General features: G+C 43.2%; 1 protein-coding gene across 2 annotated transcripts in view; it reads left to right on the forward strand.

Annotated features, from left to right (window-relative positions):
• Nucleotides 1-547: 547 nt before the first annotated feature.
• LOC126274026 (venom serine protease-like) overlaps nt 548-27766 on the forward strand; it is a 248042-nt gene continuing 220823 nt past the window's right edge. The window contains exon 1 of one of the 2 annotated variants that reach the window (XM_049977078.1): nt 548-667. The gene's annotated coding sequence lies outside the window, so the exon portion shown is untranslated. The remainder of the gene's footprint in view (nt 668-27766) is intronic. The other variant, XM_049977076.1, reaches the window with a different exon arrangement.

Raw genomic sequence — 27766 nt, forward strand, 5'->3', positions numbered from 1 at the left:
ACCAGTTTGTGACCCCTTTTAAATATCCGTTTACGTATTTTTGTTTTACTTTTTAGTTTTTTTTGTTTTCATAAAAGTCGAAGGAAGTTAACATTATAACTTGATATTAATACCATCTAAGATGCTCACCTTTATATTGATTTAAGAAAATTATGGAAATGTTACAGCATTTAATCGTACTGCTTTATCTGTACTTACTTTCCAGCCTTTTGGCAGAAGACCAGAATGTCCGTACTGCTGAGCCCAACAAATTGTGGAGAGTGAAATAACTATAAATAAAAAGAGAAAGTTACTCAGTTCTGTATAAAAGAGAACCTGCGATCCCTAATCTGGTCAGTATTCATAAAATAAATTAAAAATGTAGGACTCGTGCCCCCATTTTAATGTTACATCCGACCGCCTTGCAAAACGACCCTTTCTCTTTAGCTAGTAGCGATCGCTTCCTGGCGTGTATCTCCAATAATTAGAGGCAGCGAGGAGGACACTGCCACACAGATAAGCGGCCCATTAAGGCGGCGACGCCAGAAGCTGCTGCGGCGCTGAGCAAACGGGCGCCAGACGCGGCCTTGCGCCGCCTCCACGCTACGGGGTCTACTGGACGAAGCCGTGCCGGAGACAGCGCCGCAGCGGCAGCAGACCAGGGCAGTCTTCATTCAGCACAGCAGAGGTGGGAAAACATAACAGCGATGCAACAACATCGTTGCAACAACAACAATGTATTGCATTATAGAAGCACATGACGAGGGGTCTGAAAATGCATAAACAGAGTTACAACTGGAGTCTATTTAATATTTTTGACAGTAGGACTGAAAGACTTCAGTCCATAGAATCATATTATCTTATGTGATGTAGTTAAAATAAGCTTGGTAGCATTTTCGCACAACTGATACTTCATTAACAAAATAGAGCAGCGAGTGTAGTTCGAACAGCAGAAGGGAATTTTACGGTGGGATTCTGAGAGGTTAGTTTTGCTGTATTTCTTACCTCTACATATAGAAGGCTCCCGAGTGATTGACTCACTCAGACTCACTATCGCTTAGCCCAAACCACTAAGAATGGAAACTTGGAATTTCCAGGTGCTGATCTGTTGGCGTCGTTTAAGAAAGGATTTTTTGAAATTCCATCCCAGAGGGGGTGAAATAGGGGATGAAACGTTGTTTGAAAATATATCTCTATAAAGACAGTTTTGATTCTAGACCTACGAAAACTGGTATTTGGTTTCTTGGTCAGGGATAAAGAAATAGTTGTTTCATCATTTTTGGAAATTTGGCCCTTATGAGAGTGAAATAGTGAGTGAACGTTTTTTGAAAATAAATCATCATTAAAGAACTACATATTGATTTTAAAGCTACATATATGAAAATTGGTATTTGACTTCTCAGATAGAAATAAAAAAAAAACGTCTGTCAGAGTTTTTGGAAATTCACCCCTACGCGGATAAAATAGGGGATGATAAGTTTTGTCAAATTATCCAAAGCCTAATCTATGAAATCTATGAAAATTTGTATTTGGTAACTCTGTCAGAAAGAAAAAAATACGTGTTCCATAGTTTTTGGAAATTCAACCTCCAAGGACGTAAAATAGGGGATGAAAGTGTTTAAGAAAATATTTCGTTGTATTAAAAAGAAAGCTAAATCCATGAAAACTGGTATTTCACTCCTCGGTTAGATATAAAGAAATATGTGTTAGGGGATGAAAGTTTCTACGGAAATATCACAAGAACGCAAAAGGCATGATTAACAAAACCTTGGGACTCCAGTTACAATCGCTTTTTCGTTAGAAGTACATACGGAAAAAACCATGCATTAGAAGCGTAATTAGCGTGAAAAGTTTAGAATGTGCTGCAATTTGTAAATTAAATCAAAGATAGCTATTTAACAGTCGCCACGGCATATTGACTTTATCAGTATTCCATAGAAAAAGAAACGGCTCATTAATACATTAATTTTTCGGTAGGCCTAATACACGTTTACAAAATTACTTTTGATGTAATTGCAACGCAAGCCCGAGCGAAGCAACGGGCGCTAAGCTCATACATTCAGTTAGCCACAATATTATCAGCTTCCACTCGAGCAGCTACGATCCGCTCAACTATTTTATACTGAACAGAGTGTTTGGAAGTGTTATCCACGCATAGCACCCTTCTGTCAACAGGAAATCTCCTGTTAACAAATAAATAACGCAATTGCAATACAATGCAAAAGAGTTGAAAACTGATCCGTCGACGCGAGCAGACCAATAATTCTGTAGGAAGACATATCAGCCGAGACTCCAGAAAAGATATTCCCGACAAAGAGCTTCGATATCAGTTTAATTAAAAGTATATTTGTTAATGCAAATACAACAGTATAGCGTAGATGCGATGTTTGGTAATGAGCTACGGTTACTCGAACTAGTCGTGAATACACAGATGTGATTCATAAAACATCAATATTGTGACTGGTTACAGGAGATAACCTTCAGAACAATGGTTGTTCAGACTTATAAATTCAGCTGTCCTATTTCTGGCACCGTCTGAGTGTGTTAAATACAGCCTCGGTTAGTAAAGCGCTCATTCTACATACACTATGTGATCAAAAGTATCCGGACACCCCCGTATTAGGTGCATTGTGCTGCCACCTACTGCCAGCTACTCCATATCAGCGACCTCAGTAGTCACTAGACATTGCGAAAAAGCAGCGCTCCGCGGAATTCACAGACTTGGAACGTGATCACGTGATTGGGTGTCACTTGTGTCATACGTCTGTGCTCGAGATTTCCACACTCCTAAACATCTCTAGGTCCACTGTTACCAATGTGATAGTCAAGTGGAAACGTGAAGGGATACGTTCAGCACAAAAGCGTACAGGCTGACCTTGCGTGTTGACTGACAGAGACTGCCGACAGAGACCGCCGACAGTTAAAGATGGCTGTAATGTGTAATAGGCAGACATCTGTCCAGACCATCACACAGGAATTCCAAACTGCGTCAGGATCAACTGCAAGTACTATGACAGTTAGGTGGGAGGTGAGGAAACTTGGATTTCATGGTCGAGCAGCTGCTCACAGGCCCCACATCACGCCGGTAAATGCCAAACGCTGCGTCTCTTGGTGTAAGGAGCGTAAACATTGGACGATTAAAAAGTGGAGTGACGAATCACGGTACGCAATGTGGCGATCCGATGGCATGGTGTGGGCATGGCGAATGCCATGTGAAAGTCATCTACCAGCGTATGTAGTGCCAACAGTAAAATTCGGAGGCGATGGTGTTATGGTGTGGTCGTGTTTTTCATGGAGGTGCCTTGCACCCCTTGTTGTTTTGCGTGGCACTATCACAACACAGGTCTACATTGATGTTTTAAGCACCTTCTTGCTTCCCACTGTTGAAGAACAATTCGGGGATGGCGATTGCATCTTTCAACTCTATGGGCACCTGTTGATAATGCACCGTTTGTGATGGAGTGGTTACACGACAATAACATCCCTGTGATGGACTGACTTCTACAGAGTCCTGACCATCACCGATTGACATCGATACATCTCCTCATTGCAGCACTCCATGAAGAATGGGCTGCCATTTCCCAAGAAACCTTCCAGCACCTGATTGAACGTAGGCCTGCGAGAGTGGAAGCTCTCATTAAGGCTAAGGGTGGGCCAACACCATACTGAATTCCAGCATTACCGATGGAGGGCACCACAAACTTATAAGTCATTTTCAGCCAGGTGTCCGGATACTTTTGATCACATAGTGTAGATCAGGCTTAGGTGGCTCCGTCTGCCACAATAAACCAGCAAAACTGGTAGAATTCTACTTACTTTTACCTACTGTGATTGGACCCGGCCCTTGTCTGCCTGTAAATATACGATTTACTACCTGTTTGCTTTCCATGGTGTCTCGTCTGAGATGTTGCACCAAAGGGTGCTTCGTTCTGGGAGGTAGGCCGAATGAGTAAGGCACCTCACCCGACCATTTTTCTGGTGCCCAGATAGTGTGATAATGGGCGTTCACTTAAACGCCTTTACCTTGGCATTGTGTATCGTGCTGCCGACTGAAGGGCTAGAGTCCTGCAGCAGTTACCTGCTTACCATTTAAAAAAAGCTAAAGCATGAATTGATCTGTCATCAATGGGCCAATAAGAGCAATGAAGTAAGAACTTCATTTAATATTATGACTTTTCTTTAGAACACATTTACATGAAACGTGTTCCGACAGAAAAATCGGTACACCATATTTTTCGGAAGATTTCACCTTTTTCAGCAAGTATTTTTTTCGTTTACGTATTTATAAAGCTCCGTGCAAGTCAGCCTTTAGTTAAACTGGCACTGTAAGATTGATTACACGGTCCATGGCAGCAGTCAATTTCTCTCATCAGTCCACTGGGCCGACATCAGCGCAAATACTCTTTCCACAGGGGCGTTGTGTGCGGGAATAGAAAACAAATACCAGCATAATTTTAGCAGCTGGCATTTGCGTTCAGGATTTTCGGTTTTCTTAAGAAAGTAAGTCCACCTTTCTTCCACGGAGTGTTTAGACTTCCATTCTTCCGTGTCACGCTTAATTTCTGAAAAGCTCTTCAGATAAATCTATTCCTGAAAACAATTATTGCCTGAAATATTCACACCATTTTTAGTCATAGGTATATAATATTGTGCTACTGGTATTGCCGTATTTTCTCGAATCACGGCGCTAGATCTAGAAGCTGCTTGCAAGGTCGATACAGGACACCCATCATGCAGTGCCATCTGTGAGACAACCTTGTCAACATAGACTTGTTGACATACACTATTGGTCATTAAAATTGCTACAGTTCGCAGATGACGTGATACAGACGCGAAATTTAACCGACAGGAAGAAGATGGCGTGATATGCAAATTATTAGTTTTTCAGAGCATTCACACAAGGTTGGCGCCGGTGGCGACACCTACAATCTGCTGACATGAGGAAAGTTTCCAACCGATTTCTCATACACAAACAGCAGTTGACTGGCGTTGCCTGATGAAACGTTGTTGTGATGCCTCGTGTAAGGAGGAGAAATGCGTAACATCACGTTTCTGACTTTGATAATGGTCGGATTGTAGCCTATCGCGATAGCGGTTTATCGTATCGCGACATTGCTGCTCGCGTTGGTCGAGATCCAATGACTGTTAGCAGAATATGGAATCGGTGGGTTCATGAGGGTTATACGGAACGCCGTGCTCGATCCCAATGGCCTCGTATCACTAGCAGTCGAGATGACAGGCATCTTATCCGCATGGCTGTAACGGATCGTGCAGCTACGTCTCGATCCCTGAGTCAACAGATGGGGACGTTTGTAAGACAACAACCTTCTGCACGAACAGTTCGACGACGTTTGCAGCAGCATGGACTATCAGCTCGGAGACCATGGTTGCGGTTACCCTTGACGCTGCACCAAAGACAGGAGCGTCTGCGATGGTGTACTCAACGACGAACCTGGGTGCACGAGTAGCAAAACGTCATTTTTTCGGATGAATCCGGGTTCTGTTTACAGCATCATGATGGTCGCATCTGTGTTTGGCGACATCGCGGTGAACGCACATTGGAAGCGTGTATTCGTCATCGCCATACTGGCGTATGACCCGACGTGATGGTATGGGGTGCCATTGGTTACACTTCTCGGTCACCTCTTGTTCGCATTGCGGCACTTTGAACAGTGTACGTTACATTTCAAATGTGTTACAACCCGTGGCCGTACCCTTCATTCGATCCCTGCGAAACCCTACATTTCAGCAGAATAATTTACGACCGCATGTTGCAGGTCCTGTACGGGCCTTTCTGGATACAGAAAATGTTCGACTGCTGCCCTGGCCAGAACACTCTCCAGATCTCTCACCAGTTGAAAACGTCTGGTCAATGGTGGCCGAGTAACTGGCTTCTCGCAATACGCCAGTCACTACTCCTGATGAACTGTGGTATCGTGCTGAAGCTGCATGGGCAGCTGTACCTGTACACACCATTCAAGTTCTGTTTGACGCAATGCCCAGGGGTATCAAGGCCAAAGGTGGTTGTTCTGTGTAGTGATTTCTCAGCATCTGTGCACCCAAATTGCGTGAAAATGTAATCACATGTCAGTTCTAGTATAATATATTTGTCCAATGAATACCCGTTTATCATCTGCATTTCTTCTTGGTGTAGCAGTTTTAATGGCCAGTAGTGTAAATGGGACTGACTGAGGCTGCATTTACATGTTGTGCTAAAAGATGGCTTTACTTCAGTACTTGAGCCAACTCGTAACACTATTTTGCAAAATCGGGACAAATATAGGGTCTTTTCGAGATGCTGGGGACAAGAAGGTCCCTAACAGTGATGCTCCCGATATATCGTGTTGGATGGCAGCCCTAAGCTCATCGCGCCTCAGACCTGTAAGGCCGAGGGTGGGACTAGTGTGTCTTGGACAAATACACACAGCGAGGCAGCGCTCAACAGGTCTACGTTGTACACGCAAACGACCATCAATTGCGTGCAGGCAGAATCTGCTTTCATCGCTGAAGACTACAGCGCTAAGTGACGCTCTGGCATCAGCTGTCGAGCTGTGCACATCGATGCAGTGTCGTGAGCGGAAGACGGGCTAGAGATGGGCGTGCCCGTAGTCCCACTGTTAGTAACTGGTTCGCAACAGTTCGTGTTGTCACATCTGGGTTCACAAGTCTTCTTATCTGTGCTGTGATACCTATACGACCTACCACTGCTGCCCTTATAGCGCGACGATCCTGGCGGGCGTCTGTACTGTGTGGGCGTCCAGAACATCGTCTGCTGCTGTGAGAATGCTTATGATGTGACCACTGATACCAGCATCGTTGCGTAACTGACGCAGCATGTCCAACTTGTGTGAAAATTCCTCAGAACTATCCTGCCTCTCAAAACGGCACAATTTGACCCTCTCTGTTGGCTATAGGAAAGAAGAGTACATCCCCGTGGCATGGTTGTCTGCTTGCCTCACACGTTCGCACTACACAGAGCCTTTTGGCACGGAACATTCCGTATTACAGGGTAGACGCATATGGCACTCCGTTAGCTGTGTAACTTCGCTATCTGTTGGTGGACAACGCTGAAACCGTTATCAGCACATCAGTTAGCATATGCTGTCATCGGATCAAAATCGACGTCGTCTTTCCAGGTGCGCAATTTTCTTTTTCAGCTGTGTACATGGGAGAAATTGTTTATCTAATGATTTACGTGCTCAGTTATCGTAATTAAAGCTTACTGCGAGAAAGAAAACGAAACCGCACATTTTCGCAATAGCTTTCTCTCTGTGGCAATCAGTTCTGACAGAAAACCTATACACTATCATTTAAAAATATGTATCGTATGTAGATTTATTAGCGTGTCGTGTAAAAATTTGATGTAAATCTGTCAAAAACCTCTCTCTCTCTCTCTCTCTCTCTCTCTTTCTCTCTCTCTCTCTCTCTCTCTCTCTCTCTCTCTCTCTCTCTCTCTCCACGCAAATGTTTATTAGAGAATTGGAATTGAACCAGTCAAGTCCTTTTCTAGATTTCTGCTAACAATGTTTCCCCATTATGTATTATATATACAATATATTATATGCACATTTATATACTGTGTACAGGGTGACCTAAAAGTCTGCTAAGATTCGAAAATTTAATAACTCACGGAATAATATAGGTAGAGGGGTAAAAATTGACTCATATGCTTGAAATAACAAGGGATTTTATTGAAATTAAATAAAATTGAACAAAAAGACAGACAGATGGAGCTTCATGTGATACAAAAGCAATAATTGGCACAATAGTTGATTTTTAGCAAGGACGGTGTTCTTTATAATAAATGCTCAACATGTCGGCTGTCATTTCTGAGCAATACCTGTAATCGAGGGACAATGTTCCGAACAGCACATCAGTAGGAATAGTGGGAAATTTCCAACGAATGTTGTCTTTTAGCATTCCTGATGAGAGAGGGCGATCGCGGTAGACTTGTGACTTCAGGTAACCTCACGTCCAATAATCACACAGATTGAGGTCTGGGGACCTGTGAGGGCAAGCATGAGGAACGTGTGCCTCAGCACTCAACCTTTACCAAACGATGTGCGCAAAAGATTTTTCACATGTATAACGGCATGGGATGGAGCGCCATCCTACATAAAAGTCGTACCTTCTCGCAGGTGCATATCAGTCGTGTTAGCGATGATTTGACTCCCTCTCTAACTAAACTCATTATCCACACGATTCTCATGCGACGTCATAGATGTGTTGCTGTCCAGCGCCGTCTATTGGCCAGTTTTTGCTTTTGTTTTTGGTTTCAATAAAACCCCGTGTCATTTTAGGCATGTGTGAATTTGTACCTCACTCCTTACACTATTACATGAATTTTTGGATTTTCATATGTTAACGAACGTTTGGGTGACTCTGTACATGAAAAAAAGGCAACACAAAGATTAACTGGGTACTTTATACATAAGAATGGAAAGTTTACTTAACTCAAGAAATTCGTAGTGCTACAATGTCTGCTGTATAGTCCACATTAGCCTCACTGCTGGTGGTGTACAAGATCCGCTATGTAAACTTTTATGATTTTTATGTGCTGCCTGTCCCCGAGTTTGCGGCGGAGCTAGCAGCTACTGCGATTTCTGCTGGGCCGCGATTGATGACGCTGGAACCCATTCGGTGCGATAGACTGCAGCAGACTCGAACTATTGGAACGAAATAACTGGTCCTCCGGTTGAACTAACTGGCTCTCCAGTCCACGGCGGTGATCCTAAACACTGGCGGCCGAGAGTGCTTTGTCGGCGCGTTTCCAGCGAGTCTGTCGTTGGCCTCAATCGATCTCTCGTAACCTCTATGCCGCATGGTGTGCTGGCGCCAGCGTATGCCAGCACACTATTTGCAACTGGAACAGTACAGGGGGAAGTGACGGTGTTACACAAAGTATCCTCCGCCACACACCGCAAGTTGGTTTGTGGCGTATAGATGTAGATGTAGATAAATGCAAATGTCGTGTGACTTGGGCCCCCTGTCAGATAGACCGTTTGCCAGGTGGAAGTCTTTCGATTTGACGTCACTTCAGCGACTTGCGTGTCGATGGGGATGAAACGATGATGATTAGAACAACACAACACCCAGTTCCTGAGCAGAGAAAATCTCGACCCAGCCGGAAATCGAACCCAGGCCCTTAGGATTGACATGCTGTCAACTGACCACCCAGCTACCGGGGGTGGACGTAGACGTAGACGTAGACATATAACACGCCATGAAGTCAGCAATGTTTGCTCTGAATATTTCCATGCACACATCCTTCTCCAGTGCTTAATATATGCACACATTTGCTCTGAAAGCAATTATTTAATAATTCTTGCCAAAGTGGAATGAGGTGGAATGGAGCGTGGACTCTGTCTCATTGCCATGCTTCAATGTGGTGTATGCTCTGTCACGAGTGGTTGAGGACACTCGTCGCTCCCGCCTGTTATCTGTGACATGTTGGCACTGATTACCCCTGCCTCTTGTGTTTATTTAGTTATTTATTTATCCCGTTGCTCTTATATAGTACAATGTGCAACATGATGTTGTCTTAATTCTAGTCTTCATAATCAAGATTTGATGTAGCCCTATATATTACAAAGACGATAGTTGCAAATTACATATATTTAAGTTCTGGTATTTACTTACTGAATCTACGTGGATAGCCACCTGTTTACAGCACTGCTTACCCGATGGGGAGGTGCTTTGTTTCCCACCTCCAACTAGGTGAATACTGGGCTGGCACCCAAGTTATACAATTCGCAACCTTTACACACGTAGCAGGAAAGGCATCCTACCATGAGGAACCAATGAGCTCGTAGTTTCGTCCCTTTAACCTAATCAGTCAATCCATCCATCCTTAAATTAAGCATGCCAAATCCGCAAATAACCACATCGATCCTGTGCTGATGTGGGACAAAACCACAAGAAAAAGAAGAAGGAGATTTATCCATTTACTGAATAAAAGCACTGGTACTATAGATATTCCCTAGCAGAGCTTGCAAAAGCGTTAATATTCAGTATACATTTTATATCCTTTGGCAGCTTATTGATACTTTCATTCCCGTATAGCATGTACGTTTCTGATACAAACTTCTACAGCTGCGAGTAAATGAAAGTTACTATTTAATTAGTATTGTGATTATGTAAGGCCCACTTTTTCCCAGTACAGTACTACTATTACATAAAATTAAATTTTTTAAATGTACATTACACTGAGGTGACAAAGTCGTAGGATACCTCCTAATATCGGTCGGGCCTCCTTTTGCCCAGCGTAGAGTAGCATCCCGACGTGGTGTGGCCTCAACATGTGACTAAAAGTCCCCTGCAGATATACTGAGCCATGCTCCCTCTATAGCCGTCCGTTAGTGCGAAAGTGATTCCGGTGCTGGATTTGGTGCATGAAATGTCTTACGATTATGTCCCATAAATGTTCGATAGTATTCACATTGGGTGATGTGGGTGGCCAAATCATTTGCTCTAACTGTCCAGAATGTTCTGCAAACAATGGCTTCGTGGGGTCTGTGCCACTCTTGAACTCTACCATCAGCTCTCATTAACTGAAATCGGTACTCATGTGACCAGGCCACAGTTTCCAGTTATCTACTGTCCACCCGATATGGTCACGAGCCCATAGTTTTCCAGTCGCCTGGGGTTCAACCAGTATTGTCACAAGCCCAGGAGAGGAGGTGCTGGCGACGTCGTGCATGAGAAAAGGCACTCGCGTTGGCCTTCTGGTGTCATAGCTCATTAACGCCAAATTTCACTGTCTTTCGTAACGGATACGTCCGTCGTACCTGCCACATTGATTTCTGCGCTTACTTCACACAGTGTTGCTTGTCTGTTAACACTGACTACGCAAACGCCGTTGCTCTCGGTCGTTGAATGGAGGCCATTGGCCACTGCATTACCCGTGGCGAGTAATCATACCTGAAATTTGGTATTCACGGCACACGCTTGACACTGTGGATTTTTGGAATATTGAATTCCCTAACGATTTCCCGAATAGAGTAGCTTACAGAATATTAGCAGTATTGTCATTTTAACAACATTCAACCCTATGTCTATTGCGGTAATAGTGATACGTGCAAGCTGATTGTTGTCTCTGATGCTTTCCTGGGAAAGAGAAACATCTGCTTCTGAACTGACTTGAATATGCGTTAAAGGACGATAGAAAGAGGATGGAGTGATGGATTGAGGCGGGGTTGTAACGGGGTATAATTATTGGTGGACTGATGATGCATTCTAGAGAGAGGGAGATTTTGCTGCAGGTCATTTATCACGCATTTAACCATTTTTCCGTTGTTCTCTCGGTATGTATCAGTTGTATGGTGTAACTTGTGTACAACTGCATGTACTGTGTGTGGCTTATGGCGCTATGTACCTGCCACCATTAACAGCAGACCTCTCCATACCACAGTCGGCAGAGGAGTTCCAATGCATGTGTGATGAAACATGCCCATCGATGGAAAACCTCCTCTAAATGAACAAATATGTATGCATCTTGAATGTAAATCGGGTCCTCAGTTTCATGACTGCAGTGGTTCTAAGCTAGTGGCAGGTGTTTATGAGGTACTGTAAACCCTATGTATACATTTGCTTGACAGATGTGTGTGGAAGAGACTATGTTCTGTTTCTGGAGTTAGAGCAGTACGGCGTGTAATATCACACATCAAACACTGCTAGTATGTGTTTGCCTGTTTCTCTGTAAGAGGCAAATCCATTTCTGATGATCATTTTATAGGACTGATGCGAGCATAGTATTTCTGAACTATGATCGGATGTAAACAGCGGGCGTTATATACCTCCAGAAAGCTATATTGCGCATTTATCATAAAGACTATTTTTTCTTTGATGTAGAAGAAAGTAGTTTCAACTTCTTAAAGTTTGTTACCGTAGTGTGGGATAGAAAACTTGCAGGGTGGATTTGAGTCAGATGTTGGACATATATGTTCTGCATTAGAGTGTTAAGAGTGTTGCGCTCTGCATGACTAATATTTCGGAAACCACATGGCTTTAACATTATGGTGTGCATACGTGTACAACAGTGTAGCCTTAGGAGTGTACGTGTTTATGTTCTACAATCATTTCTCTCTTGCCACTATCTTCTTGGTACTGACCCCAGACTCTAGTTGATTTACGTAAAATGCTTCCACCTCCATCCATATGGAGCTCCATCATGCATAAACGACATATTTCTTCTAAACCATATGTTCTATCATCACAACACTCTCATATCTACTATATACTGACAAGGGATGCTAACCTCCTCGACATGCACGCATCTGGGGAGATATTAAGCACTAAATGGGTACCGTGAGTAAGACTGCTGTGGAACAGTCTTTGGTGAACAGCAGTTATGGACTCAGTTCACTCTGTTCCTTCATGAGACGTGGAATGTAGTGGGTATAGTAGCGTCCTACTTCTGGTCAACTGGAAATTACATCGGTGACAGTGTTTAGGAAGGGTTAGTGGAAGACAGTGTGGCGATATCTTTCTTCTCTCAACTTTATCCTGAGACAGCGAGAATTCTCTTTGACTCTTATTCGCGTAGGGAAAGATGGGCAATCGTAAACGTATATTATGCACTATGACGGAAGTGATCGAAATATGTATATAACCTAACTATATCAGATACTATGCTTTCTGGTATAATTTGGTGTATATGTTCGAGAATTAACCATGAATGAATGTGCTGCACAGTCATCTATCTACATTCGCGAATCTAGTATATGGCATATGCACAATTGTGGAGGAGTGGTTTGGTAACGATACAGAAACTGGGAAGCATCCTGTCATGTCATTGGTTGGCATTGAAATTACGGAAAAACTGGTAAAATTGCTAAAACTGATCACACAATCAACTGTGGTGCTTATTAAAGTATATTTTCCTATATCGACAGTGTCTTTTCCATCCCATCCATCCACTGGTACACTGTTGATTACCACATAATGATTGACTGATAACACTTGTTTGAGATGGATAGTGTCTTGGTGGGAGCAAAACATTCCAGGCTTAGCCAGCACTGAAACAGTGATTGTATAAATGACCGCAATATGAAGAATCATTGCTCTTCATCTCTGTGAAACAGAACATCTAGATATTTGCTACCCAGTTACTGTAAAAGATGAGATTAAAGGTAGATGTCATAACACTCAGGGAGCTGTTTGGAAACGCTCCACAATGCTGCAAACTCTTCCAGTTCCCATATGTTGTGAAGTCTTCCCCATTTTTGCCAATAAGAAACACCGCCTCTGTCCTTTATTTCAACCATCTTGTCTGTTGTGAGAGTAGCATAGTTTACACCATGTGTTGTCTAGCTATCTGTGAAAGTCAATGGATGAAACGTGTTAACATTGGTTTAGCACGTGACATAGACCTCGAAGTTGTGATGGAAAAGCAAAATGTATGGCGTATACAAAGATGCAGTCATGCAGTGCTTGGTTATATTACAACAGAAAAACAATGTATCAAACTGCTTATGAAAGCACAACACTGGAACCCTCTCTTGCGATTCATAGTCTGTGGAGTGGAGAGGAGAGGAAAGGAGAGGGGAGGGGAGGGGAGGGGAGGGGAGGGAAGGGGAGGGGGAGGGATGGGAGGGTGGGGATAGGAGGGGATGTGGGGGGGAGGAGAGGAGGGGAGGGGTGGGTAGCAGAGGGCCAACAGCGCCCTTTGTTGTTGTTGTTCTGAACTACGTCTGTTATTCTCTGGACCATAAGGTGAAGAGACAAAATTTGATATTCCGGCAATAAATTTGAATTTCCCACTATTTTTTGGATTTACAACCAAAATTTCAATTTCCCACCATTTCCAAGTGTGGGTAAGAGGAGGGGAGTGGATGGGAGGGGGCGTAGGGAGGGGAGGTTCTGGAGAAGAACTACAACTTCATCAGAGGGTGGCATGTAATTAATTGATCAGTTAATTAATTTACATAATTATTCGATCCTCACACTGAGCTGCCGTACTGGCTCCACTAGACCACCAGACCTGACTTTTTTCCCAACACTTTGGACAAAGAGGAGTTTATTGTAATGGGCAGTTTTTCACTTTACCATTGTCACGAAATTTGAAAATAGGAATAACTTTGTATGTTTCCAAATGCTCGGATTAGATACCCGACACTAATGAGCAGATACACATGTGAGTGAGGGGCTCAGCTATATTTTGGAGGGGGACTATAAGATCCTACAGGGTATGCAGTCAGTCTCTGTTGAGTATGTTGTTTCAGGTTTTTAACTGCCCTGCCTCTATGAGGCGAAGGACCTATCTGATGCTGTGATAGAAGATGAAATGAGAATCTATACGGAAGATAGATGGAATCCAGCATTAGAGTTTGACGGAGTTTGGATTATATACGGTCAAATAAAGTAAGAAGTATAGAAAATCAATTCGTAATTTCTAAAATTATGGTGGAAGTGGCAACCAAACGATTATTCCAGTTTGTGTGTAGAATATATGAGACTGGAGGCATACCAACAGACTTTTGGCTAAACATTATCAACACAAACTCGAAAATAACGTATTGGTCCACCTCTGGCTCTTACGAAAGCTGTTATTCGGCTTGGAATTGACTGATAAGAGTTGTTGGATGTCCTCCTGAGGGATACAGTGGTAAATTCTGTCCAGTTGGCGAGTTAGATCGTTCAAACTCCCGAAGTGATTGGAGAATCCTGCCATAATCCTCGAAATCTTCTCAGCCGGAGAGAGATCTGGCGACCTTGCTGGCCAAGGCAGGGTCTGTCAAGCACGAACACAAAGAGTAGAAAGTCTCATCGTGTCCCTTGGACCGTATGGCGGGCGATAGTCAGGGTGGTATCACACTGCTGTCAGGGGCAACTCTAGACAATTCTTAACTGGTCATCAGGGCTCCGTTCGAAGTGGGGCTCATCACTACAGAAAATTCTACTTCAGTCAACGAGATTCCAGGCTGATAGTGCCTGACACCACTGCAAACGAACTATTTGGTGCTCTGGTAATCGGCGCAAGGAGTACCGTGAACTCCGCCCCCTTTCTGTGAGCCTCAAATTAATGGCCATTGTGGTCACTGAAGCACCGTTTGCATGTAGAATCGATAATAATAGTGTATCCAGGGCTCTGAGTGTCTCTCTGGCGATTGCTCGGCCCTCACGTTCTGTCGTCTCTCTAGCTCGACCACTTCCTTTTGACGCTGGGTTGTTCTGTCATGGTTCACTCGTTGCTGCCTACATCGTCGAATTATGGCATCGCTCCTATTCAAACGTTGAGCGATTCGCCGGTTATTCCATCCTCTTCTTTAAGCCAAAATACACGTTCTCTCTCAAATTCTGACTTCAGCGTATGTTGCTCACGTGCCTGTCTGCGAGGCCTAGTTACTCTTTAATTGAGTACAGGGTATGAATTTCCCAAGGACTTTATGCCCTGGCATTGACATGTCCCACGTTTACTATCTTATGCAGCTGCGCGATGAAATTGCGCTGTAGAGTCACACATTCATCCATCGGCCGCCAAAGTTTACAATTTTGCATTTTCCATCGATACATGTATGACCAATTTGCGTAACTTCTTCGTGGTGCGTCTTTTTTTTGGCAGTGACCATAGCTTTTGCGTGTTTTATGTCCTTTCGTAAAACTTTTGTCAAAGCTTTGTGTGTGCATACTTGCTGTGACATTATGTTCCTTACAAATTTTGGTGTAGTGCTCTCTTTTTCTGGTAAGAAATTTTAATTCACTTAGTTATCCAGCCATAGCCTCTTGTATCATTTCTGATACTTACCATTTTAGTAGGAAGGCTGTGTCAAAGTGCTTTATCATTTTTCTAGAAATATACTGCGTTTTCTATCTAGACTTTCCATTTCATTTGTAGCAGTCCAGTCTTCATTGTAGAATAATAAGCTAAAGTTGGTTAACTTTCCCTATTCGGAAGGCCCTACGTTTGATCTTTGATGTGTTGTTTTATGCCTGACCTTTGATGGTAACACGAATTATTAAACCCTTATGGTCACTAAACCGAAATCGTAGACATTTTAAGGAACATTTAAACTACTCTTTGTCAATCAGGATTTGTTCCAGGGCTGTGTGACTGATGAGTGTTAGTTTCGTTGCAAAGTCTAATGTGACAGTATTATTTGGTTCAAAAAATGGTTCAAATGGCTCTGAGCACTATGGGACTTAACTTCTGAGGTCATCAGTCCGCTAGAACGTAAAACTACTTAAACCTAACGAACCTAAGGACATCACAAACATCCATGCCCGAGGCAGGATTCGAACCTGCGACCGTAGCGGTTGCTCGGTTCCAGACAGTAGCTTCTAGAACCGCTCTGCCACCCCGGCCGGCTATTATCTGGTGATATTTGTAGAATGGTTCTTTGCTTACACTTACGTTAGTCAACAGAGACTATAACATCACATTATTTTGCACTTAATTTATTTAGGAACCATTATGTTTTTCCAGAAATACCCCAAAGTGTCCTGGCGGATAACGGTACATTGTGACAGTTATCAAATTTAAATTTGGAGTTTTAATCGCTGCCATCTCAGTGTCTTTTCCACGAATTTGGAGAGCATATTAACTAATTAGCAATTTATATGTCATTTTTGGTCAATATGGCTAGTCCTCCATACTGCCCACCAGGCGTACAGTAGTAATCAACCAAAGATAAGTTTTGAAGAGAGAAACCTTCAGTTTAAATACAGTACTTCTCATTTTTAAGTGTAGTTACTATCGCACAGGCGTCCTTGTGGAGAGCTAATGCGTGTTGCACAGGTGTCCAATGTTTGTACATTAGTTGTAGGTGCATGGTGCCAGTGTTCCTGTCCTCGAATAAGGTGACGTCTCGGTTTATCTTGTGGGCTTCCTGTTTTTCCTGCTTTCTGTTAAATTCTGCATTTTGAGTGTGTTTTTTTCTGTATCTGCAATTTCTCATTGCTTCCGAATACAATCAGGCAGGAGTTAGTCCGTTTTAGCGCTTTTGCTGCTAAGGATGACATAACATAATTAAAGGCTTGATTCTGTTGTTGTTTTCGCGGAGTACTTCTTCTTCTGTGTGGGTTACGGTATTGGTAAGATCTGTCTTGCCGCGCTAATTCAGGCGCATACCATGTCCAGTGAAACAGCTCCTTTCGTTGCTAGACCACTAATGCATAATAATATAATAATAATCTCTCTGTTAAAGCATGAACAATCAGATAGATCATACCTGAGTAGCAAAGTTATGCAATAAAATTGATGAAATTTAAAAATTTCAGCATTGCGATCAGTTTTTTTTATAAAACTATTGGCTTCATTTTATTTTACGTCGTTTGCATCTCCAGTCAGAACGACAGTCATTTACTTTTAGATTGGGGTGTTCATTGGCTATGCTTACAGTTATCTCATCGAAACTAGCTCCTGGTTTTACTTCGCCGTAAAACATATCGTTCTTAGCACACACTGACATTAAATTCGAAATGTTCCGTGGACCGCTACCGAAAAATAACTTTACTTTTATTTTATTTTTTTATGACGCAGCTGCACTTGTACGACGATCTTTCTGCGCCCGTTTGTGTTTGAGTGACGAACAAACCTGTTATCATTTTTTTCCGTTCAGTGTTTTGTAACAGTGCTATTTACAAGAAACAAATTTGTCATATTTATCTTACTCATCCATTGAAATTTCTTTTGCACGCTCTTCAGCGATACGTTGTTCGTTGGTCCTTGCCTGTGTCTACGGCCTCTTTTCTGAGTCTATGTATTTTTCACTGAGAACAATGTTTTTTACAATTCTCTGTTAACAATCGATAGTTAAGTTTTGTGTCTGACAAAGATTATCTTTGCTGATCACGTGTAAACTTGAACACGCCAAATTTACACAATATATATGTCGCTCTCCGACGTCCGACTCGTCAGTCGGCAAGAGCGTCGCCAGGAGCACATCCGCAGACCTCCAGCGCAGCGCGGGACGAAGCTTCAGGAACCGAAAAGTTTAGCAACTATGACATCCGGTCGTGAAATCCTTCATTTTATGAATCTGTTTAAGGCATCGATATCACTTTGAAGCACTTTTATTATTTCATTTTAGTCCCTAACAGCATTTATAATTTCTCGTTAATGTATGTTCGCAATATAACTATTGCATGGCCGTGAAAAGTCGTTCCTTATGGATTATATGTAATTTTTTGAATATTTCTAACGGACTCATCGTCACATTCAGTATAGTGAATTCTTTGCAAGGCGGCTTTTTAGGAACACTTTACACTTTCAACTACATCTTTTCGCACAATTGTTTCACTGAGGAAGACCGTAGTGCGGTTGCTTTAAACGGCCACACCGGCGTCAAAATGACATATGAGGGACATTTAAATGAAAACGAGAGAGATGGAAGAAAAATATGTGAACTGTTTATCATTTCAGAAGTAACCGCATAACTGTTAACACATTTATCCGACTATGAGACAAGACGGTCAATGCCTTCATGGAAAAATGTTATCGGTCGCCGACAAAATCACTATTCTTCACAGGCTTACACATCTTCGGTCGAAACAAATCTAAAGCCGCGAATTTCTTCCTTCAGGGCTCCAAATATATGGAAATCGCATGGGGATGAGTTATCGGTGGATGTTAACGGAATTAATTGTGATAAAGATTATAGCGATTTGGCGAAAATGAGTAAGGATTTAAGAGACACAAAAATTTTAAGCTGTGTGGTAAATTGTGAGAATATTGCAGCTACTGATATCGTTCATTCGGAGGAAGCAAACAAAATATTTGACGCTTACGTGGATGACGAAACGACTGATTTTGAGGATGATTTAAATGCTACAGATGAGCTGGAGGTAGATCAGAATCTAGGAATGGATAACGAGATTCAGGATTGTTCTGAAATTATAATGTTTACCATAATATGGACGAAAGGCGAAGACGTACAGACATTCGATTCGCTTATCGATGTGTGTTCGGCGGCGGTGACACCATGACGACTTCTCTGCAGTTTAATTACCCAAAGAGCCGGATTCCATGCTTTGTCCAAATTAAAACCACTATCTCTATTTAATAAATTATTAGCTAATCTAATCTCTAGAGCTTCCTTGAAGACAGATTCCCAAGAGGAAGAGGTTGATGTTAAAATCTTCACATCACTGTAATTCATGTTCTGCCACAGCTGACTTGTCTGGCTTTGATACCGTGTGCATCTTCGAAGCTCTACACATCTCTCATGAACGGTGCGTGTTGTTTGACCTATGTATGACTACTCGCAATTTCCGGAAGGAATCTGATACACACCCGCTTTACGAAGCAATAAATCGTCCTTTACAGAGCCGAGTAAAGATGCAATCTTCGTGGGGGGCGGAAGATCACCTTAATGCAGTGTTTGTCAAGAATACGGCTATCTTCGAGGAAAGAGCACCCACACAGGGCAAAAGAAGTAATGTTTCCAAGGAAGATAGACGTGCGATACGAAAGCTGCGTGAGGATACTGATACAGTCGTCCTACGTGCTGACAAAGGTAATGCTTCCGTCCTTTTGCCTCAGGAAGTATACAAGGAAAAGATATGTGGTCTACGTAGTTCTGGTGCATACTGGAAGATTAACAAAGATCCTACCAACAAGGTGACAAAAAGGACTGCTGCCTTGCTGAACGTTTCATCACTACCAAACAAAGTCATAAGAAGTTTAAAAGTGCGAGGTGCAGTACCACCGAGATTTTATGGGCTTCCTAAAGTTCACAAGATGGATAAGGATGAACTTTTAGAAGACTTGTCTATGAGGCCTATAATGAGCACTATTTGTTCACAAAAGTATGTTTCTGCTAAATATTTAGCTTCCTTATTAAAATCATTGGTAGGAAAATGTAGTCACCAGAATCGTAATTTTATGGGATTTTATTCAGAGCTAAATAGTACAGATGTGCTTGTTAGTTTTGACGTGGTATCGTTATACACCAAGGTAACTTAAAAGGACCCTTTATCTCTTATCGGCCAACATTTTGATAAGAACATTACGGCCTTATTTGAACATGTGCTTTTATATTTTTATTTTGAGTTTGTTTAATGGTGAATTTTATGAGCAGATTAATGGCGTTGCTATGGGAAGCTCCCTCTCCCCTCTGTTAGCTAATTTACTCACAGAAGACTGCGAGGACAAGGCACTGGACTCAGCAGGTTTTAAACCAACGGTGTTCTGGAGGTACGTGGATGACACCGCACGGGATGGGTGAATTACATCGATTTCTTGAATATCTGAATTCTACCCATGCTAATATCAAATTTACTATGGAAATAGAAAAAGACGGCTGCATCCCCTTTTTGGATGTTTTCGAAGTTGATGGCACATTAGGACATGCCGTATATCGGAAACCAACGCACAGAAATCTATAGCTACATACTATTAGCTGCCATCACCCTTCACAGACCATAGGTGTCCTTAAGACCTTAGTGCATAAGGCGCACTGTATATCCGATAAAGATAATTTGCAAGAAGAGCTCACTTACCTCAAGAGCATTTTTAAAGCGAAAAGGCTTTCTCCGCAACAAATTCGTAGAGCATTCACTGCAAAACCTAGAATGCAGGTATGTGATGGGGTAGAAGATCAAGTGCGTTTTTGTCCTGTGTGGGTCCCTTTTCTCGAGGATAACGCTTCGTAAAGTGGTTGTGTATCTGTTTCCTTGCGGAAACTGATAGAGGTCATACACGTACATAGGTCAACCAACACGCTCCGTTCATGAGAGATGTGTGGAGCGTCGAAGATGCACACGCTATCACAGCCAGACAAGTCAGCTGTGGCCGAACATTGTATTGATACAGAGCATTCAATGAATTACAGTGTTGTGAAGATTTTAACATCCACATCTTCCTTTTGTGAATGTCTTCAAAGAAGCTACAGAGATTGGGGTAGGTAATAATTTATTAAATAGAGATAGTGGTTTTAATTTGGACAAAGCATGGAATCGGGCTCTTGGGGTAATTAAACTGCAGAGAAGTCGTCATGGTGTCACCGCCGCCGAACATACATCTACAAGAGAATCGAATGAATGTCTGTACGCCTTCGCCACAGGCGGCGCATGTGTAAGCGTGTCCCTGCTGCCGACCAGCATCTGGACCCGCATGCGCAGTACCGCCGCGGTGGAGCATATAAGGCCGCGCTCTGCATAGTCTCGTCTTACTATTTGTTTTAATCAGTATCATCAACCCTTTGTTTTTTTATTTTCACTTCGAAACTTTTCGCCATGATACAATTTTCACCAGTCACCGTTTTGCCGCCTGTTTTTATTGTTTTATTATCTCCTCGTTGTGTTTTTAATGTCTGTAGACTGAAGAGCGGCATATTATACTGGTCCCAGCCCCCAACCCTTCTCTCTGGAGGAAAAAAAAATCTTGTCGTCAATCTTGTGACTCACTCCTAGGATGGCAGGACGATACGCGGCCGAAATATCGGTGGAAGAAATTTTATTTGCGCGGCTGCATGTCCGAAATTTAATGGACTATTCATTACACCGCGAGAATTTGAAAATGCACAATTTACGTTTTTTTCATAAAGTGCAATAATTGTCACCCTGTACCTACAGTACGAGTAAGCGCAAGTAAAGACGCAACTGGCTCAGTGGACTGCCGTTTGGAAAAACAACTATTCAGCCGTAACCGTTAGGTACCATCGCAAGACAAAATCGAAACAACAGATTTACAGAAAAAATTCGTGCAAAGCCAATAGCTGATCGAGATCGCAAAACTAATTCGGTCCTCAGTGTACGCACGATGGCGAAAAACGGTTTTCGAAATTTGTGTTTTGCTTACCGCAAGTTGTGTAGGATGTAGACGCAGTGACACAAATATAACATGCACTGAATGAACGATTCATCTCCGATCATATTTTCCCAATCAGAAGACAGTTCAGGATCTTCTACTGCTTCTATAGGTTTGACGCTAAGATTTTGAGACAACACAGAAGGGTGCTTACAATGAAAATTTTGTTTCGTGAAATACCCCCATGAAAATTGAGTAATTATAGAACAATGAAACTTCGTGGAAACATTTGCAAGCACATGCGGAATAAATGGTTCAAATGGCTCTGAGCACTATGGGACTTAACTTCGGAGGTCATCAGTTTCCTAGAACTTAGAACTACTTAAACCTAACTAACCTAAGGACAGCTCGCCCGGTTGGCCGTGCGGTCTAACGCACGGCCTTCCGGGCGGGAAGGAGCACCGCTCCCCGCCACGAATCTGCCCGGCGGATTTGTGTCGAGGTCCGTCGAACCGGCCTGTCTGTGGACGGTTTTTAGGCGGTTTAAGATCTGCTTCGGCGAATGTGGCCTGGTTCCCCTTATTCCGCCTCAGTCACACTATGTCGGCTATTGCTGCCCAAACAAGTTCTCCACGTACGCGTACACCACCATTACTCTACCACCCAAACATAGGGGTTACACTTGTCTGGTGTGAGACATTCCCCGGGGGGGGGGGGGGGGGAGGGGGGTCCACCGAGGGCCGAACCGCACAATAAACCTGGGTTCGGTGTGGGGCGGCGGAGGGGTGAAGTGGACTGCGGTAGTCATCGTGGGGTTGTGGACCACTGCGGCTCTGGCGGGGACGGAGCATCTCCGTCGTTTCTACGTCACCGGGTAACATACAATACAATACAGCCTAAGGACATCGCACACATCCATGCCCGAGACAGGATTCGAACCTGCGACTGTAGCGGTCGCGCGGTTCCAGACTGTAGCACCTAGAACCGCTCGGACACCAAGGGCGGCCATGCGGAAGAGAAATAGGTAATAAACCATTGTAAGAAATTTATTTTAAACCCCACATGAGAGGGAAACATTCGTTAATTTCGTACCGTATTTACATCCTATGTTACAAACGTCGCCCAGTGTGACGAGCATCTGCATCCAAGACAGCCTGTAACTTCATTGGAGGTACCATTTCGCAATCGTTCGCAGCGCTTCTCGAACGATGGACCACGGAATGTGCATTGCATGCAACATTCGGAGCCGTGGTAACAGCAACTTCTTCAACAATTTTGGAGCAGTTGGCCGTCGGCCTCTCCTAGGAGCAATTCCCAAATTGCCAGTAAATTCGAACTTCCGTAAGTTCTTCAACCCCGATGCGGAAACAGGACGTCTCAAAGCGCTACTAACCGTCTACAGAGCCATGCCGTCTATCTGCATTGCCCACTGATGCTCGCGTTTCGGTCCTATGTCGCCGTATCAGTACCGGACACTAACGGCAAGTCATGATACTAACACTACTAACAACGTAAATCGTGCAGCGTACAATCTGAACATTATTCCTATAAAGTTGAGTGCCCATACGATAAATAGTTTTCCATCTACACTGACTCAAGAAGCGAAAGTTTAATTATACACTCTAAACACTCATGGTGGTGTCTGTTCTGTATCGTGTCTCCCTACCACTTTCGCGCAACGACGCTCTGAGCGTGTTTTTTAGGGAATTGACTAGTTTGAACCTGGGACCTGTTGCTGGTTAGGAGACGCCAGACCACACATGACATGTAGAATTCAGAAGAGTTCAGTGAGACTAGCGATGATATAACCAAAAACTAAATGATCTCAGCGTCAGCTCCACTGCACTCCCTGTAAAAGAATCTTAATACTAACTAAATTTAGTGGAAAGGGTTCAAGGCTTTCCTATTTTTAGTTAGCTGGTAAAATAACGTCGAAAAAGCAGTTAAGTTTACCATTGGAAATTTTATTCTACTCACAAAACATCGTTTATAAATTGCACTATTGATAAAAGGAAATGTTTTAATACAGGATGGTAAAAACCAACTGCGTTCAACAAAAATGTGAACGAATATTCCCTGAGTCGGTTTCCAAGTTCTACAATGGATCGAAGGATGATCTATGCCATATCACATCTATAATCTAGGTTTAAATTAAGTTTCACAAAAGAGAAAACTATCAAAATGGTCTACAGTGACCCTCAATTATCTTTAATTACTTATCTAACTTGACGTAAATTACAGTGGCTGATGTGGCTTCTCAATAACTATAAAATAGAAAAATCATCGCGTTTCAGATCTTTAATTCAAGTGGCAAATGTGAACACCATGAGTTTTAATTAACGATCGACACTAGTATTACGCAAAAAAGGGGTGTAACAGATGAGACTTCTGCAGTTCTCAGTGAAGCCTGATGCGCTCAAAAATGCGGCATCGCGTGCGTTCATTACCTTGTCGGTGTTCAGGCAGCGTCAGGGCGACAGCGGCCGGCGCAGCAGCCATCCAGCTCGCCATCTCGGAATTAACTCTCCTCTAACTTCTCCTTACTACAATTTACCGAAGTTGGTTTAAAAAAAACTATTTGGCTGTGTTTTCATCTGACCAATCAGGGTCTCAATGTTAACCTTAAGCTCCGCCTACAAAAATTCTGTCTATCCAATGAGAAACGTTATACTTTTCGTGGTGGGGCAATGTTTTTAAAGTTTGCAACGTAACAGAGACGCTAAAAAGTCTCACGCTAAAACCTGCACCTGGTGTGGTCCTTTTAGCGTTATCGTAAGATCTATACTGTTCTTCTGGAGGGCTCTATCTTTTAACATGGGCTGGGGGCTGGTCCTTGACGTACCTGAGACGCGAAAAAGTCTCACGCTAAAACGTGCGGGTGGTAGTCGTACAGGTAGGCTGGCGGCGTGGGTGTCCAGACCGTCCCTTATCGTAGGGCCTTCTAGCTTAACACGGTTCTGCTCTCGGCTTCTGTTCTCGTTTCTCCCCTCGGAACTGCGTCGGTCTCACGGTGGGAAGATACGTCATGCATTTAGGTATTCTTGTGTTAGTCTGTGGTATTCCATTTGCTCACTCGTTACTCGTATTACTTTGGTTAATTAAATGTCACGAATTATTCGGAGCTATGTGACATACTACTAGATTTGCTTATTATGTCAGGGTTTTCATGGAAGGTGTTGGATTTGCCTGACTCCTTACAACACTACTGGCCATTAAAATTGCTACACCAAGAAGAAATGCAGATGATAAACGGGTATTCATTGGACAAATATATTATACTAGAACTGACATGTGATTACATTTTCACGCAATTTGGGTGCATAGATCCTGAGAAATTGGTACCCAGAACAACCACCTCTGGCCATAATAACGGCCTTGATACACCTGGGCATTGAGTCAAACAGAGCTTGGATGGCGTGTACAGGTACAGCTGCCCATGCAGCTTCAGCACGATACGACAGTTCATCAAGAGTAGTGACTGGCGTATTGTGACGAGCCAGTTGCTCGGCCACCACTGACCAGACGTTTTCAATTGGTGAGAAATCTGGAGAATATGCTGGCCAGGGCAGCAGTCGAACATTTCTGTATCCAGAAAGGCCCGTACAGGACCTGCAACATGCGGTCGTAAATTATCCTGCTGAAATGTAGGGTTCTGCAGGGATCGAATGAAGGGTAGAGCCACGGGTCTTAACACATCTGAAATGTAACGTCCATTGTTCAAAGTGCCGTCAACGCGATCAAGAGATGACCGAGACGTGTAACCAATGGCATCCCATACCATCACGCCGGGTGATGTGCCAGTATGGCTATGACGAGTACACGCTTCCAATGTGCTTTCACCGTGATGTCGTCAAACACGGATGTGACCATCATGATGCTGTAAACAGAACCTGGATGCATCCGAAAAAATGACGTTTTGCCATTCGTGCACCCAGGTTCGTCGTTGAGTACACCATCGCAGGCGCTCCTGTCTGTGATGGAGCGTCAAGGGTAACCGCAGCTATGGTCTCCGAGCTGATAGTCCATTATGCTGCAAACGTCGTCGAACTGTTGGTGCAGATTGTTGTTGCGTTGAAAACGTCCCCATCTGTTGACTCAGGGATAGAGACGTGGCTGCGCGATCCGTTACAGCCATGCGGATAAGATGCCTGTCATCGCGACTGCTAGTGATACGAGGCCGTTGGGATCCAGCACGGCGTTCCGTGTTACCCTCCCTGAACCCACCGACTCCATATTCTGCTAACAGTCATTGGATCTCGACCAACGCGAGCATCAATTTCACGATACGATAAACAGCAATCGGGATAAGCTACAATCCGACCTTTATCAAAGTCGGAAACGTGATGGTACACATTTCTCCTCCTTACACGAGACATCACAACAACGTTTCACCAAACAACGCCGGTCAACTGCTGTTTGTGTATGAGATATCGATTGGAGCCTTTCCTTATGTTAGCAAGTTGTAGATGTCGCCACCGGTGCCGACCTTGTGTGAAAGCTCTGAAAAGCTAATCATTTGCATATCACAGCATCTTCTTCCTGTCGATTAAATTTCGCGTCTGTAGCATGTCATCTTCATGGTGCAGCAATTTTAATGGCCAGTAGTCAGTAGTGTAGCTACCCTGCATTATACTGGTTTATTTTTATACCTGACGAGTTTTCAAACGAAAAGACACGTAACGTCGTAAGAACCAGACCGACTGAAATCTACATATGCCGCCTTGTGATAAAGTAGTTAGACATCTGGGGACGCGAATGGTAGTATCCAGCATGTCTCTAAAAAATTCAAAGCTATGCCCTTAGCAGACAAGGTGATTCTCTCCGTCTTTTTCGACGACTGAGCTCCATTACTCATCGAAATCCACGAGCACGGAAAAACCATTAACAGTGAAGTGTACTGTGAGACACTCCGTAGCCTACGCATATCCATCAAGAGCAAACGACCTGGGCTGTTCACGGACGGAGTGATTCTGGTACACGATAATTGGCGTCCACACGTCTCCAAGGTCACAGAAAGTGTATGGGCCAATTTGAAGTGGCAGCTTGAGCACCTGCCCTACAGCCAGGAAATATTACTTCGACTTCCATGTATTTGATCCGCTACAGAAACATCTCAAAAGGGAAACGCTTCAACTCGGACGACGAACTGAAGAACACAGTAGGTTAATGGTACCCATCACAATCACAGGAATTCTGAGAACAGTGAATACTTCATCTCATGAAACAGGGGAAGAGTTGTGCGCGGTGTGATGGCTTCCAAAAAATATTCAATTATACCAACGACACTGTTTCGTGCCTTTTCTTTCGAACACCCCTCATACTTGGTGGTTCTCATAATTTGTTCAACTTAAATATTTCTGAAACCTTTTCAAAAATCTTAATTTTAGTTCACACACATGAATTGTGAGAAAGCTTCCTAAACGACATGTAGTCTCTCGTCATAGCTACATTAACTACAGAGATATCGTTATTAAATTAACTTTTTCAAATATAGCTATAGTAATTACTGCTGCTGGTCTCGCAGATCTCAAAGGCGTGACTACAGTAAGAATCTTCCACTGGATGTAGGTGGCAGTAGCTCCGCAAGGAAGCAGGAATTGCACTGGATAGACAAGTTTGGAGAACTGTGTGAGGCCGGCCGCAGTGGCCGAGCGGTTCTATTCGCTTCAGTCTGGAACCACGCGACCGCTACGGTCGCAGGTTCGAATCCTGCCGCGGGTATGGATGTGTGTGATGGTTCTTAGGTTAGTTAGGTTTAAGTAGTTCTAATTTCTAGGGGACTGGTGACCTCAGATGTTATGTCCCATAGTGCTCAGTGCCATTTGGACCATTTCCACAACGGCATGAAAATAGGCTTCGGACTGAAGGCAACAACAACAGCAACAAAACTGATATGGTTTAAGTTGAACAGGTCAGTAAATTGGATTAATTTGTTTACTGGTGTGGGGGAAACATTACCTTTTTGTGGAAAAGAAAATCAATTTATCGTGATTTAACGTCTAATGTCCTTTATCATTTGGGAGGGAAGGATCGAAATGTACCATTCTATTTTTGAACGTGCTGCATATGGCCAAGTGTGTCTCAACATGCTAACTCATC

Source organism: Schistocerca gregaria, chromosome 1, assembly GCF_023897955.1.
Source record: "Schistocerca gregaria isolate iqSchGreg1 chromosome 1, iqSchGreg1.2, whole genome shotgun sequence".
NCBI classification, from domain to species: Eukaryota; Metazoa; Arthropoda; class Insecta; order Orthoptera; family Acrididae; genus Schistocerca; species Schistocerca gregaria.